Source organism: Syngnathus acus, chromosome 9, assembly GCF_901709675.1.
Source record: "Syngnathus acus chromosome 9, fSynAcu1.2, whole genome shotgun sequence".
NCBI lineage: Eukaryota > Metazoa > Chordata > Actinopteri > Syngnathiformes > Syngnathidae > Syngnathus > Syngnathus acus.
This window is the reverse complement of record NC_051094.1, coordinates 4,526,319-4,543,091: the sequence shown is the minus strand read 5'-3', so window position 1 is coordinate 4,543,091 and position 16,773 is coordinate 4,526,319. Positions and strand designations below refer to the sequence as shown.

At 42.6% G+C, this 16,773-nt stretch overlaps 1 long non-coding RNA gene across 1 annotated transcript; it reads left to right on the top strand.

The window, feature by feature from the left end:
- The first annotated feature begins 324 nt into the window (after positions 1-324).
- Positions 325-16,592, top strand: LOC119126881. The gene is made up of 4 exons (XR_005098723.1): positions 325-369; positions 451-615; positions 3,259-3,410; positions 16,496-16,592. It is a non-coding gene; the product is annotated as an uncharacterized LOC119126881 (long non-coding RNA).
- The last annotated feature ends 181 nt before the right edge of the window (positions 16,593-16,773 follow it).

Here is a 16,773-nt window from a genome sequence, read left to right as displayed (position 1 = left end):
TACATTACATAAATACATTAAGTCCCCTATTTTGAGTCAGTTTCATTACATATTATAAGCCCTCCATTTTAAGTCACTTAAAAAAAGGGTAGCCCTCCATTTTGAATCAATTCTAACGCTATACATTTTAAGTCATTATGTCATAGGTGAGCCATTGACATAACCTTTCTAATTCTTAACATATTTACCCCACTCCCTTCTATTAACAAACTCTGACACTGGTATTGGTGATTAAAAAAATAATAAAATAATAATTAAAAAAAAAAACATTTTTTTGCGGTGTTGGCGGCACTTACCTACTTTATCATTCCAGCATTTTCTATTTAGCTATCAAACAGCGCCAAGTGTGCCTGCCCCACATTCCAGCAAGTAAGTGGCAACGTTTTTATATACCCTTCGCGCTGACCACCACACAAGTCAATTTATCAAATAAAAATATTATTTTAACAGGAGCACCGTGAGCTTTTTGCTCCCGGGGCCGTTTATGTCAAGGCAACACATTTGATGTGGACTCTTGATTGGATCATGGCTTCCCCTGGTAAAAAAAAAAACGGTGGCCAACATGGCGGAACGTCACTTGTGGTATCAAAGTCGGGACAGTGAGCGGACCTCCAGGTAACTACGCACGGCTCAGTCACAAATATATTAGTGCATGTCCACCATTGCGGTGTTTTGGGTCGTTTTCTGGCTGACAGTGTGTCTTGAATCTTTACACACACCCCCTTCGAACCCTCGTTCGTGCGGCTAAGCTAACGCTAAGCTAGGAGGCTAATGAGCTAGCTGGTTCTGATTCTGTGGTGTAGACTCTCTCCCCCTCTCTCTCCCTCTTGCAAAGCGAGCGGGTCAGAAAAGTTTTGACAGCAACGAGCACCGCGACACGGTTAAAAACACGCCGCACACGGCGACAAGGCCCCCACGCCCCCCGCCCCGCGGAGATCATTTACCTCTCGGCCGAAGCGAAAGTGGCACACGGCAGCAGAAAAAAAAATCTAATGTTTCTCTAAAATATGACTGCAGTCGTCAAATTCACTCCCCCTCCGTGCTGTTTTGCTGACATATTTAAAGTTGAGCTCGTTGGCGCCGTCGCGCATTGGCTGGATACACAGGATGTCCCGGCTTTTTTCTTCTCCACTCTTGCCTATTGGTTCCGGTGCCTTGTCGGTCGTCGTGTCTTCTTTCTGGGTGTGTTTTGGATTGTACTGTACAACTACTGTAATGTTTCAACATTGTGGTGTATTAAAGGGAAAAGACGTTTAAATTAAAAATGTTTGCGTGCAAAAGATTTTTCGATTTACAAATGACGTTGTAAATTGCTTAAACAAGCTTTATATAATTGACAGTGCTTTCTTGACCCCCCCCCCTCCCGACTTGTGTGAAGTTCTTACATTGACCACAAGGGGGAAGCAACACCTAGCACTTGTTCTTTAAAGCTATTAACGCCATTGAAAGAAGTCTGGGACAAAAGTGCCACATTAATATATTATAATGATAATAATTAATAATAAAATAATTTAAAAATACAAAAACAAAGTGAAGACATAATCTTTTTTTTTTTAATTTGTGGTATCCATGTGTTGGGGGTGTGCCTTTAAGAGGCGTAGCCTAATAGTGACATCAAGAGCTGGAAAGTTGTTGGCTTGTGAGTCTGCATTAAAAAAAAGTTTTTCTGCATGTAGTGTATTATTCTTCAAATAAACGTGCATAACCATTTGACTGGAACATAAAAAAAAATCATTCGGTGTCTATTGATAGTTTTACAAATAGGATCTACTGCAATGAAATTTTTGAAACCATTTGTTGCGCAGACCAAAATATAATTGTATATATTTATGTATATGTTTATAAAGCGGTTTGTAAGTTAACCCCTGTAAACTTGCTTTCATATTCATTCATGGTTCCTTTATTTTAGAAAAACTTGCACATTAAATCTCGTAATTTTGAGGAAACTTAGATAATTCTCAAAATGGTTTAGTCGTAGATTGTTGACTCATATCGAGGATTGGTGGGAAGCATAAGATGGTGGTTGTGATTACTACTGTACCTCAAGCCGCAATCCGGCCCGGAATCATCAGGTTGGACACCAGTACATTCAAAGCACCCCATCCTGACACAGACGTTCATTTGAATATCTTGCCTCAATTAACAAAAGCTATTTCATCTCTGATCTTGGTTTCCACCCTCTCGGGCCCAACTGGCCTTTTCTTATTAGGCCATCCGCACAGGAAGCGGATGTAAATGCTAACCAAATAAACTAAGCCAAGTCACCTTGCGGCCCGTGATGCCACTCGGGTCCGGCGAGCCAGGAAAAGGCTCGGCCGCAATCATTTGGCAGTGAAAGGCCGGGCGGTTGCGGCGGGGCAGTCACCTTGAAAAAGGCTCCAGTGGACCAGTCAGTGACGTGACAATTTATTTAAATACCAAACCTCTTCAAAGGCCGTCACGCTCACAAAAGCCCAGTGGCACGACCGTTCACCTCCTCTCAACATCATATAAGAATCCGATTAAATATTGTCTATACTGAATGGGCATGAAGTACTTTACCTTTAAATCCATTTCAGATTTTAGCATGACCCCTTTGCATTTTTGTGTATTCTGTATTTTGTTATATTTGCATACTGTACATGTAATCGGAATACTTTTCCACGTTTATATTATGTGTATTTTTCATCAAATATTTGTGCATTTTCTGCCCAATATTTTGTTCTTGTTGCTAATATTTTGTTTGTTTAATGTCAACAAACATTCATGTATTTTTTATTAATTATGTATTTTTCATATGTTCACACACACAAAACACACACACAGTTAATGCCTGGTCGTCTGCAGGTGTACGCAAACAAGGGTGCGGCCCTCATTTATTTAGAGATGAGCCACAATTGGTGGTGAAGCTTTTTTTTTTTTTTTTTTTTTCTTCTTCATTCCCATTTGAATGACCACTACTAACCTTGTGGTGCACTTTTTTATGGCTGGGGCAGATGGCCAAGTGGATGTTTGCACATAGGAGGAAGACTTGACAAGTGAGCAGAGCCACAGTTGACAACATTGTTTACTTGTCCGACCGTGGAAATAGTCTGAGTACAAAAACTACCCCCAACACCACTTTTAATGATCAGCAACACAACAATGTGAGGCATCAAAGTTGAATAATTGAAAAATGGATGAAAAGTTTCATTTATTTCCTGATTATTTTGCAAATGCTGAGAGATGATGTGTTTTCACATCTTCATTCCACTTCAACGCTCCTTTCCTTCCCATCAGGTCAAAGAACAGGAAGCATTTGACCTGGCAATTGATCTTAATGCGCCAAAGCGTGGCTGTGACGCATCTGCTCGGATCCATCACAACAAGAGACTTTCCGTGGGTGATCCCGAGGCTCTGGCGTTCAAAGCGCAGCATCCCAGAATATGGCGGTGAGTGGAAACAAACCATTAGTCACAACATGCCTCAGCTTACCATCAGAGGTGGCAATAGTACTCGCACTTTGTTCGTAAGGAGAAGTTCAGATTGCTACTCGTGGATAAAAACACTGGTGAAATCAAAATACTGAATTTGTGGACATGTACACGCCCTGAAATGTACTTGAGTACACAAGTAAAAATGACTTTTTCCCGATTAATTATATACAATACCCGTTTTGATAACTGCACTATGAAAAGAATGGCAGCGCACTGGACTAGTTTTTGTTTTTCTACAATCTCAATGAGTCAAAAAAAAACTAAACCATGGTGTTTACAGCTCTCTTTTTACGACCTATTTTAATTGTGTTATTGTCGGTGCGTGTCAAAGAAAGTAACAAGCCTGTTTTGTGAAAGTAAGCAAGACATCATAAATAGAAACACTCGAGTGAGAACAGTAACAAAGTACGTACACTTTGCTACTTCCCACCACTCGCATTCCATCGCTGCACTAATTCAACAAGGAACGGAAGGCAAAACTCATTTTGTCCGGGAACATGCTTAACGGCGAACATATGACTTGCAGATGGAGCCGTCGTACCTTTTTCTTTTACGCTCTCGCTGTGCGGACGAGTCGAAGATGAAGCGGTCTTAACGGCTCACAGATGCCGGATGCGCCTGTGCGCAGGCAGGTATCCACTGTGACAAGCCCGAAACATATGTGCGTTCAGAAAGTTGGAAAATCGCGCAAGTTAGGGGGGGGAAAAAAAAACATTCTCCATTTGTGTGTTTTATGATGTTATGGTCATAGTCCAGGCAAAGACACAACTCAATCACAGAGTCTTGGCTCTTGTTCGGCTGACACGCTTGCAGGAGGGGCAAGAAGTGCAGTGCCCCACCATGTTAAGCAGATGGTGATCACAAATCTTGTTCGTTGTTTGAGGAATATGCAAAACCTCATTTCAGCAACGAGTTCCTTTGCTGTTGCGTGGAGCAGTTTTTTTCATTGGTCATCGGGGCACTTGTGATTGAGCCCTGCCAATTCTGCCTAGCAACATGAGACCGATAGTCATTTCGCATTTCTTTCATTTATTCTTGAGCCTAACCGTTCATTGATTCATGGGCCAGCAGCTAAATTTTAAAATCTATTCTACAGCTAAGTGAAAATGAGTATAAAGCCTCTAGAACTGAAGAATTGTGTTGGTGTTACCGTTAAGCTAATAGCTAGCGGTAATTTTAGTGGTTCGGGTTATGGTTAGGGATAGAGTTGCCACAAAAAAACGTTAACCTTAACTCAGACCTCCAAATTATCCGTGTTGAGGCTTATGGTTGGGTTGCCACATAAAGGGCTAATTTTAACACATTAATTCTAACCTCTTTGTAAAGTCTCTGAGCATGTCAAGGATGCTTATACAGTATTGTCTCATCTGCGGCATGTTAAAACAATGTCGCCTCACATGCCGGCGAAATTGTTGCAGATTTCCTGTCGAGAGCCCGCAGGATGCTAGGCACATGCTACGCTAAATCAACATGTGCGCTCTTGTGTTCTCCCGACAGTCCATATTTCTCTCAGGCGTAGGATCGCGGCGGCCCGGGACGGTAATAGTAAACAGCACGCTTTAACAATGAATGGCAGAACACCTGCAGCACAGGCAACTACAAAGGCGGGTTTCCTCCTGACAGCGCTTCCTCTCTTCCCCCGGCCTCCCGCCTGACCCCTGCTCCATCTTGGAAAAAGATCTCAGGCAGACGAGTCGGAGAAAGTCGCTCGGCCGACCAGACAGCGCTCCCGCGGGAACGCTCGGCGACGGGAGGCGTGCCGAGGAGCACCTGCCCCGTAAATCTACCCGGGGCTTCCCTTTCATGAGGAATAACAAATGGCGGTCGAGGAGGGAAAAAGCTAAAGTGACCACGGCAGATGAGCCGTGAAGTGTGTGACCTCATGTACACGTCTGGATCGGCGCACATCAGTACAGATGTGATGCCACGTCAGGTTGCTACTTCCAGGCTAGAAAAAAAAATCGAAAGTTCCGTCCAGTTTTTTTATTGGGATTCAAAATGGCGAAGTGGGGGAAAATTCCAGATTGTAATGCTTCCATGGGAATTGAGGGTAGTTTAATAGAAAGGTATCGTATGCCAATTCCCGAATCTGCTGCGGTCGACTCCGTTCGTATTCCAAGCACCGCCTTGAACGGCTCACTTTGTTGCGGAAAGGCGATCGCGTCGCCGCTAAGCGTCCCTGCAACAAGTCAATCCACGCACAAAGTAACCATTAGACGCCTTGAAACCTACTGTACGGTTTCCCACTCGCCCCCGCGCGCTCCTTTTGTGCTCGGATGACTGCAAACCTCAAAGGGCCCCGGAATTTTACAGCCGGCCAATCCCCTCTAAAAGCATGACACCACTTTAAAGAAATGCTCCCTAAACAAACACTACTTAAACACGCTGCTGCTCCAGACGACAATTGGCCCAGCGCTCTCGAAGGGATTGGCTAATCCCCGAAACACGGGCCTGTGACTAATGGCGGAATTTAGCAAGAAATCGGCTCCGGTTTCAGACGGGCGCTTATCGACCCGAACGACGCGAATAGCCCGGGCCCCGTGATGAATGAGCGGCGGGGATCATGTCGTCTTTCACTGTCGCTATTGTGCGGGTGAGAATGAAACGTGTCAGAGAAGCACGTAACGAGCTTTTTCTATGGCAACGACAAGAAGAAAGAAAACCAAAATAAGCCGTCCTGTCGGAGATGTCGAGCGCTGGCAGTTTTTCGAGCAGGGCGAGGTCGCCCGTCCGCATGAAAGTAGCTTGTGTCGACCTGTTGGGCCGCCGGAGTGCACTTGGCTAGAAAAACAAGGAATCAATCAAGCTCAGCGCACGCATCAACGGCAAGATGGAAACGTGAATTGGCGCGTCTTGCTCGGTCAAGCAAAACGTCTACTCTTGCCGCACTTCAGTACTTGTTTTTCATATAAATTGGGATATTGTATACTGTATAGTCATTTATTTATTCATTTATATTACTGCCATTCTGAGTTTGCGGTTACCGAAATGACCTAATTTTGCCGCGAGATTTTAACAAGCGTTCTATTGCCCGTGTTGGCCAAAGCACACACGGCAACAATTGAAGGAGAAAGTGGAATGAAAACTGTTTGTATTCGATGATGTCGTTCGTGTAAGCAACCAATCAGCGGTTCGCGGGCCGTTTGTTACCGGGCAGCCGAATGACGCCAAACAATGAGGATGTCATCACTTCCTTTTTTTTATTTTATTTTTTTTTATAAAAAGCTCAATCCCAACACGTCAGGTCATGCATGTTGAATCGCTTGGCACGGTAAGGGAAATTTCCTTGAAAAAAAAAAACAAGAAAGAAAGGAAGCCACAGAGGATAAGCCATTAGTGGCAACTCTATCCACCGTCTTGATTTGTCATTGCTAGTGAAAGGAAATCGTGGCCACTGAGCTCTGTGAAACATGCAAAGCATAACATTTGCTCAGGCCGGCTCTCTTGTGGTTTTCAGGGGAAAGCAAACGATCCCGGAGCCGGGCTCCAAGGGCTCGCGCGCGACCTCCCCGTGAACTGCTCGTTAATGATTATATGCTTGATATATGCGGCTACATATGGTAAATGAGGGCACACTTATGGGGAAGCCACAGGGGCCTTGTTATGCTTTTTGGGCTGTTTTCGCATGGCCTTAAAGATGTCCACCTGTTTCCCGTTAAGTCCCAGCGGAGCGGAGCGCTCAAGTGGGAAAATGGGCAAAAGTAGCGCAAAGTCGCTTCCGGTCATTTGGTATCAAAGGCCTCCTGCCGTGTTCGCTTCCTAGATATTCCAGAATGGATGTAGAATTTTGTCTTTTTTTCTAAAATGTTGTCTATGTAAAAATTCATTCCGTTTGATCTGCCTTGCCTTGTAATTGAAATGTCTGTATTTGAATAATATTATAATATTTACATATTATCATTTAGATCCATCATGATTAATATTAAAAATTATATTACTATTATTATGTATATATATGTTAAAAAGAAGATTTTTTCCTGTATTTTTAATATTAGATATTTCATTTTTACTTTTTTTTTTTTTAAATCGTATTTTGGGAGTAATATCAAATACTGTACTGTATATCAAATGAGCGTCCGTCAATTAGATGTGGATTCTCTTATTGGCGGGTCAGTCCCCGTATGCTAGCCAATAGCGGGGGACGACTGTCCAATTAAACACAGGAAATCTCATGAGACTTGCAGAGATCTTGAGGGATTTGGACTATTCTATTGACCATTGATCCCCCCCAGGAGATTTGAATTTGATCTCCAGGTTGTCCGACTCGAGGGGCAGCACAATGTAGCGCTTCAGCTGTATCGTATCTCCAGACGGACGTTGCCAAAAACGCAGAATGACTTATTTAGTCAGAAATGCGGGGGTTGCTCCACATGTGCGGAGCACCAGGTCCGCCCACTGGGGTCCCACGATGGATGACACCAAAGAGAACCTGTCATCTATCCTTGACATTTACCAACCTAATTAAACCGCTGCGTTCGTAAGGTGTGTCCCCCCCCCCTCCCGATGGCCGGCGTCCAGGGTCCTGTCTACATTTCACTGAGGGACTTCTTTGGGCGCCCAGCAATTTGCCTGAACAAACTTATCCCAGCTGTTCTCTGGAAAAGGCATCAGCGCGACAATTCCAGGCATGTCGGCCCCCGTTTCCAAAGCAGAAGAGATGGTTCTCTTCTTATTTGAGTAAAAATAGCAACGCCTCCCGAGGACGGCGTGTGAGCATCAGGATGAATGGTGCGGTAATTCGAGGCTTTGAATGTAATAAAAACAACAAAAAATCGAGGTTGTCGTAAATAACTTGGCCTCCGCCAGATGGAACAGGTATTTTGTTGTTTGAAGGCGCTCCAGGTATCGAGATTTTCGTTGGAAGGAAAAAAAAAAAAATGCAAGTGTCCAAGATATGAAGATGACATCACGAGGAAGCAAGTAGAGAAGGAAAGGGAGGTAGCGACGAGGTATTTTCCAAGGGGATGACGATCCCCCCCCCCATTAATTCCTATGAAAAAAAGAAAGTTATTCGATGCCTTTTTAAACAACTTTCTATGCTTTCAAGGACACTTTTGTTATTTCTGAACGTTCAACTCGGCGCTTTTGAACTTGGTCGTGTTACGTAACGGGTAACCTGGGCGTGCCCAATAACGTGGCAAGCGCCCATTTACATCAGACATTCCGCCGCCACCGCTCATTTGTGGGCCAACTGCTTGAATTTTTCCAAAAGTGTACATGAACATGTTACTCATTCATTTATTTTGATGTCAGATCAGATCTCCGGTCCCCTTTTTTCCCACGAGCCTGTCTGGTCAATCATGGCCCGAGACGACCTCGATGGCGAATCAAAACAACATGGCCGCCGCAGGTGTGGGCGCTGGACGACTCGCATCCCTGGGTCGCCATCTACCCGGGACCGCCTTCAAAGCGCGGCCAGCACGATAACATCGCAGTCGTCCATCAAAATGTTAACACGTTCTCGCTTAAATACGAAAGCCCGGCACGGCAAAAAAAAACAACGTTTCTGTCCCCATTGTTCAAATGTGTTCTGCTGCTTTATAACAGTCGCCCATCGCTGAAATTCATCTCCAAATACCCTCATGTCTCTCACGGCAGCACAAAGATGGCTCACTTTGGGGAGTTCAACACTCTTCTGTGTTGCTAAGGCGACTTGAGTTCACAAACATTTGAGAAATCAAACGTCACCTGAAATTGAAGTCAGACAACATTAAGGTCATAAAGTTCAAAGTTGCCGAGCAGACGTGAATAGACCCAGTGCAGGGAGAAAAAAAAAAGTCTTATGAAGATTTGCAAGTTGATTTATAGCTTGCACCGTCCTCGTTCTATAAGAGGCGTAAATGAGAGAAAGATGGCGGGCATTTTACGTACACGTTGTGCCTGCGAGATGGAAGTGCGTGAATGTGGCTCCGCCTCCCCGCTGTTTGATTGACGACTTGCTATTTGAACATACCAAAGACGGATACTTTATTCTTCTGTTTGTGTCGGGGGGGAGGCAACTGCCACCCTCCCTCGCTCAATTTAGACTAAAGTAGTGCTTTGACGCCATCTTGTAATATTTTAATAATGTTAAATTGAGTGGATCTTAATTTAGTCAGAACTTGTCAGAACTTTATAAGCTTTGGCATCCAGTGAAAAAAATGGAAGTATGCGTCCAAAGAGGCGGCAGATTTTCCGCCAGGGATGGCAGGTTAGCCACGGTTCCAATAGCAGGTGACTTGGAAGGGGGTCACCATGTGGTCATCATGGGGGTGCGGGGGGGGACGGGATGCTGGCAACAACTGGGAGACATCACAAGTGTTTTCCCTCAAGTCAAGGTGTCGTTTCACACTCTGGAATCTTCCGTCTGACAGCGAGCGATTGATTTGCAAGCGGTGGACTGCTACAACGATGCGCCGGCACCTGTGTCGCATTTACGCCGTTTTTGACGCTCATTAGCGCTACATTGTTGCCGCTTTGTTGAAGTTGCTTCCCGTCAACAGCCACCAAAAATACAGCTCTGTACAAATTTGGGTAGCCCCAAACACAAAAAAATATAAAATAAATATAAAATATTTTTTCTAAATTTAACACATAGTTACAATACGTCCTTTTTCTTAATATCGGCCATACAAAAAAGTTACAAAAATGTTATTTTAAAAAATTGTCCAAAAGATGTCCCTAAAAAAAAATTTTTTTAATTTGAATTCTTTCAAGAAATCATTGAAAATTTTCACAACAAAAAAAATACTATAACACAATTTCATGTTTTTCTGAAAATTTCCCATACTATTTCAGTAGAATTATAATATGAATAAAATTTCCTACAGAAATTCTTAAATCAACCATCATTAATGGTCCCTTGCAACAAAGACAATCGGAAGGCACATTTAATCATTATTTCTACTTTTTTTTTAACTTATTCTACACTTAGTGGTTATGTGAATGGCAACATTTCAAGGTTTGGGGACCCTTGAGGTTGAACATCTGCCGAGGCCTGAGAACTGGCCTGAGAACTGGCCTTCATCGGCGAAAGCCATAAATGTCAGTCGGCAGAAGTCGTAATTGATGCGAGTACAGATGTCTTACGCCACAGCATCGTTTGCTTTGACACTTTTTCCCCCCTAAAAGCTGAGAAACTAACAACAAGTTGCAGAAGTGGCAAAAATACTTAAGTGCACACATTGTAAATAGTATCGATGCTATTTGTTAACCAGCCTAAGGTGTTTTGTATTGTTTGTTAGCATTAAGCTAATCTGACTTTATAAGGCAAATCTATGTGGTTGTTTTGTATTCAAAACACTGTATGTTTTCAAATATAGTCAATAAAAGTACAAATAATCCAAAACCCAAAAATGGTATTTGTACTCGATTACTTGGCACGGCATACAGCGAGCGGCGAATGTTTCGTATTAGCCGTGTGAAACGCCTCCCGTTCCCCGAGATTCGCTTTTACAAGCGAGAAACTGGATATTTCATATTTCATTCTGCTTTGAGGACGTCAGTGCACATGCGAGTGGCGAAGCGCCCCCACCCCCACCCCCTTTGATCGCCCACCACCCCTCCCCAACCGAGACTAATTGTGGGGGCGGAGAACAAATGAAAGGAATATCGGGCCCATTTCATGGGAATTGGCTGCCCGCCGCTAGCGGAATTAGCCGCCTTTACGCGCAAACGATAACTTCATGCCGCGCTGTTTGGGGATGTTAACGGTTTACTTTATTGTCACCGTGACAACATAAGGTCACGGGGTGCCAAATAGTGAGTTCGCGGCCAGACGTTTTCTATTGGCTCTTGTGTCTTAAGGGTTTTTTATTGTTGGTTATCAAATTCATCGATAATCGTTTTTGATTCTTTCGAGATTTTGTGAATTTTTTAAAATCCTCAGAATTTCAGTCACTCAACAATTTCATATTCTCCAATTTTTGCAGTCCTCCGTGAAAGCGAAGCTACCGCAATATCTTTGCGGTAACTCTAAGTCCGCTTTCATTTTGGAAAACAGTGGTCGGCTTTTTTTTTTTGCCTTTTCGGCTTGTTACACGTTTGTATGAAACGCTACTTAACGCATTTGTTTCTTTTTGCTGCGGTGTCGGGTGACAAAGTTGCGCATGCACAGGAGCAATGTGTTGTTGTTTTTGTTGTTGTCATTTAGCCAGACAGGTGTCACAGGCTCGTTGACCTCTCAAAGCTGTGTACGCAAAAACAAAAGCCAAAAACAAACACAAGCGCTATCTGTTTAGCAGACGTCGACCGCTACTGTTGAAATGCAGCCCCAGAACAATTTGCAGTTTGTGCTTTTTTTTGGGGGTGATTTTGCGATATAAATAGATAACAATATGGTTCAGTTCAATTGTGAATTCCTCAGCGGGTAAACAAACAGGGTGACCTCATGCCAGCAGAGTGTGTTTGTACTCAACACATGACTCACTCCTCGTGGTTTTCAACGTACAGTCGGGAGACAAACGCCGCTGTCGTGGAAACAATTCAAGCAGCCAAACTGTCGCTGCTCCCTCGCGCCGTCGCCGATAATCTACCCGCCTTATTTTCAATCATCCAGAAATTCGAAAACACTTTGGGTGTGTTTTTGTCACTTTGCCACAGGGGGCAGCATAATACATTCGGATCAAATGAAGCCATTCTTCGAAGAGGATAAAGAATGTATATACGCTTGCAAGTGTTATGAGCTCTTGGGTTGTCTTATTGAGCTACTTGGGTGGGTGGATATATTAAAAATACTTTTGGGCGCCCGACGGCAGAGGTAGATCCGCATATTTTTGTGACACCTCTTAAATTAAATGTGAACGTCTGTACTTCTTGTCTCACCATCCAAATATGTGTGGAAATGTTCGTGTGTGGTGCCAGGCTTGGCAAGGGGCAAAAGTGGCTCACAATGATTTATAGAGAGAAATCATTCTTCTTTACAAAACCTGTTTCAGTATTGGCAAGCCATTTTTATTTTGGAGTTTTTGCCCTCTCTGCTCAGAAAACAGCTTCTTGTTTTCATTTTGGAGTTTTTGTTGTGCTCAACCTAATCTTATTTTATTTAACTTGTGTTATATTTCTAATGTTGTTTTTATTGATTTATTCGGGTACTTTGGGTGGTTTTTGTTTCAGTATTTTATATTTCATAATTGAATTGTTTGTCTTAATGTTTATTTTAGTATCTGATTTGTTTGATTTATTCTTATTTTAGGGTATGTTTATTTCATACATGTTTTTTTTTAGTTTAGTCATTTTTTTATATTAATATTTTATTTCATATCTTTTAACTTGTATTTATGTATTTTTACTATTTCATCTACTAATTCATTTGAATTTATTTCGTTTTTGTGTTCTTATTTTTTACCTTTTCTTCCATACTCTATATATTTTATTAATCTGATTATATGATCACATCTTTCGACATCATCTCCTAAATATGTATAGTATGTAATATTTGATATGTAGACAACGTTTTGTGTTTGCGTGGTGCAGGCGGCCAATGGCGACGCTCGCTCGCGTTTCCGAAGGGAAGGCGGCGGTGGCGGCGCTGACGCCACGGAGTCCCGTCAGCGGGTTGGTCCTGGCGCTTAATGGCATGTTATCAAAACAAATCACAGTTGTAACAAAAAACACCTTTTTTAACCCCCTCCGAGTCCACACGCCATTTCCAGGAATAAATTAAATTCAATTTACTTGAATTAGTATGATGAACTTGTTTCTTAAAAGCCGAACCTTTTTGAAAATCGAAACTTACTTCTATTAAACCCACAATTAAAACCCTAACCCTGTTTTTTGAAACCCTGGGTAGACTTTGAAACCTTATTTTTCAACCCTACCCTATTTAAATTTGAAATGTCAATTCAGGGCTCCCGACTGTCCCCAAATGTCACCCTTTTGCTTCTAAATCTTGAGTCAGCGCAATCAAAACTTTTTATTTACTCTTTGCAGTGTTCCAGAATGTTCTTTTTTCTTGCTGAGAAATTTCTGCTCCACTTTTAGCATATCTATTAGTGGTGAAAATGAGCGCAAATGCCAATATTTCCTTTACTCCATTCATTTAAGAAGCAGCTCCCCATTTGGGGAGGAGGGTGTGGCCAGGGTGGGAATCTCTTCATGTCAGATGATGTGATCTACTGAACTCATCTTGTTCTCGGATACCCCTCAAGTATCCAACCACCGGCCCCCTCTCTACTCCTCTCCACCCCCACCCCAGCCCTTCATCCTTCCAAGAGCCCACATGTGCCCAATATATCACCCGTCCCCCCCTTTTGTTTATTATCTCCTTGGATAAGCATGTGGAATCCCCATCTTCCAGTCTTTTACAAGCTCGCAGCAGCCGGCCTGGTAGCGCACACACACATATACACACATACACATATGATATCTCCAATGTAACAATCAAAGAGGCACGCGAGATTTTGCGCGTTTCCGCTGGCGGGCAGATGTGCGACTTCAAACGGGCCAACATCTTATTGCCATGTGTCAGTGTTGTAAAAGAAGACCAAAACACTCCAAAGCCCCCTCGTAAATATCTGCGCTACACAAAATACATTTAGTCTAAATAGAGTCTTTGCATTTTTGTTGTTTTCTTGGAACAGGCTAGAAATGCACAAAACGCCCACAGTGGATCCCACTGGGCATCCTTCACTGGGTTACATATATATATATATATATATATATATATATATATGTTGATACCCTTTAATCCATATATATATATATATATATATATATAAATATATGGATTAAAGGGTATCAATGTTTCCATTTTATTCAAAGTAAAACAGATAGAATGATGGCACGCAAGCAAACGAAGATGAAACAAATACATAAAAATAAAAGACATAAAAATAAAATCCATACGTGGAAAACAGTTTTTGCCGTGCAGGCCCCGCTCCAAGGTCCGAGCCCCTGCCAAGGTCGTCTTCTTTTCTACTGCAAGTGACTTCACTCGTTGAAGATGATGATGATGATGATGATGAGCATCATATGTGCAACATGCACACTCACAAATAATGTCTAGATCAGGACATTGTTAATTATGAGCTTTATTACTTGCAGACAGGAGACGTAACCTGCGAGACAAGATGACTTATTATGGGATCATCAATGTAGTCATTCAAAAAGCTGCCACACGTGGAAAAGACACACACAAACGCGCACATACGCGCACACACACGCCTGCACGCACGCACTATCGGGCCGAGGACAGTGGGAAAAAGCAAACTGTCGGGCCAAAAGGTTGCAGCCCTGGGACGGCTCGTTGCTTAAATCTTGTGTGACATTTATGTGGGCGCGTGTGAATGTAGTTTTTCCCCAACGTTTTTTCACTCTACTTTCTCCTTCGGCCTAGCTGTGTAGTTAAATGCGACGGCTACCTAGCTAGTCCTCAATCTAGCTAACTCACTGCCACTAACTGTCAAATGCCATTTTCAAATTTTAACAATCTGTTTGCACGCGCAAGTTAGCCAACGCTAACGCGGTAGCTTGTTTTTGCCAACCTTAGGAACTTGCGGGATGGCGCTATCAAAGCCAAACGTTTATGAGCGCAACTTTCCGTGAGCACAAGTTGGTGACCGTGGTGCTCCAGCTGGACACGTCATCAAGCAGCAAAGGTTAGGTTGGGCTGGGCCAGGCTGGGCCAGACCCCTGTTAGAACCTCGCGAGGTCCTTTACAAGGTCCTCGCCCCTTAAGACCACCCGGACGCGAAGCTATCAAGTGTAAGGACCTTGTTCACTTTTTTTTTTTTTTTTACAGGAGGTGACGCTCCTCAAAGTGGCTCGTTTAAAACCGCTATGGGAAAAACATCAGTGGAACAAAGTAGACTGATGAAAAATAACGACTGCAAATAATCCACACAAAACAAAATCAATGGCACATTTGTGGGCTCAAGCATATAAAATATTCTTTGTGTGTGTTATATGATAATTATCATAGTTTTTATTAGCAGTTCTTTTTGATAACTCTCACCCTGCACAATAGAAATAAAATCTAGGACTAGAAAAAAGCTACAAAGTTAAAAAAATAATAATAAAAGTCTACATCAAGCACGGCGGACCTTTTCACTCTCATATTCCTGTACATGTCATATTATGCAATTGCTCCTCTCAACAATTATTTTTGATAACCGCCACTCTGAGCATTAGAATTAAACAGTGACTAGAAATAATCCACAAAATCAAAAATAAACTCCTCTTCATGCACTTTCCTGCAAAATGTCTCTCCTTGGTAACTGCCAATTTGCATGACAGAAATACTCTGAATAAGCACAGTAGAAATAAGCATATAGTCACAAGAAATAATCCCCCCAAAAAGAGTGGCACATGACGGGACTGGATTCATAACTCATTGGAACACATGCGCTCGTTAACGCGGCACACGCTTTGCTTTCCTCATCACTTGGTCGGAAGCGTCTGGCCTCATCATCGTCATTTATGACATTATTCTTGGCCCGCTCCAACTAATACCACAACACATCCTGATGTGATGTAAAAACGGCTCGGGTTAGGGCCATTAAAAGCGCTAACGCTAAAAGAATCTGCACTTTTTCAAAAAAAAAAAAAAAGAAAAATTGATACTTTTACGATTTCCTTTGAATTTTTTATTTTTTTTCCGGTTCGCGACTGGCCGTGGTTCCCTGCTCGATTCCCTCCTCACTAAATCGTCTTTTTTAAGCTTTTAAAAAAGTTCAAATGCACCAGGGTCCACTTACACGTGTCAACGCCGCGCCCCGGGAGAAGCTTCCCCGGCTCGTCAAGATTTTCTTTTTTTTTTTCTTTTCCCCACCGACAGGTTTAAAGAGCACACATGTTTTTCTGGCTTTCACATCATGCACCCCGTCACCACGGCAACACATGAATATTAGCGTTTGGTGCAAATCATAAAAGCGATGCTGTATTAGGGATTAACATTTGACTACATTTCCTTATTTTTCTAATAATTTAATGGAACAGTTGCATCTTTGCGTGAATCTTTTGAATGCTTATTTCCATGCCAAATAATTTTTTTAAAAAGTCATTTCTAATCAATTTAATAATTAAATAAACGTGAAAATAAATTGTATTTTGATGCATTACAGTTTCTCTGTGTGCACATGACAGTGATGATGATTGATGGATTGACTGAATCCGCAACTTCTGAGGTGATGTCTTCCTGTGTCGCGCAGCTTCCCCCCCCATAAGACCCTTTTCTCGTTTTTATGGTGGGGTTATTCTACAGGTGGAGTCAAATATGTTTGCCCTTCAAATGCACCCCTGTGTCCTTAGCTGACTTCCATGCTTTGCTGACATTGACACCTCTCCTCAATAGTGGGACTCTTTGGTTGTGACATTCCAAAACTGAACTCAGTTTTGAAAA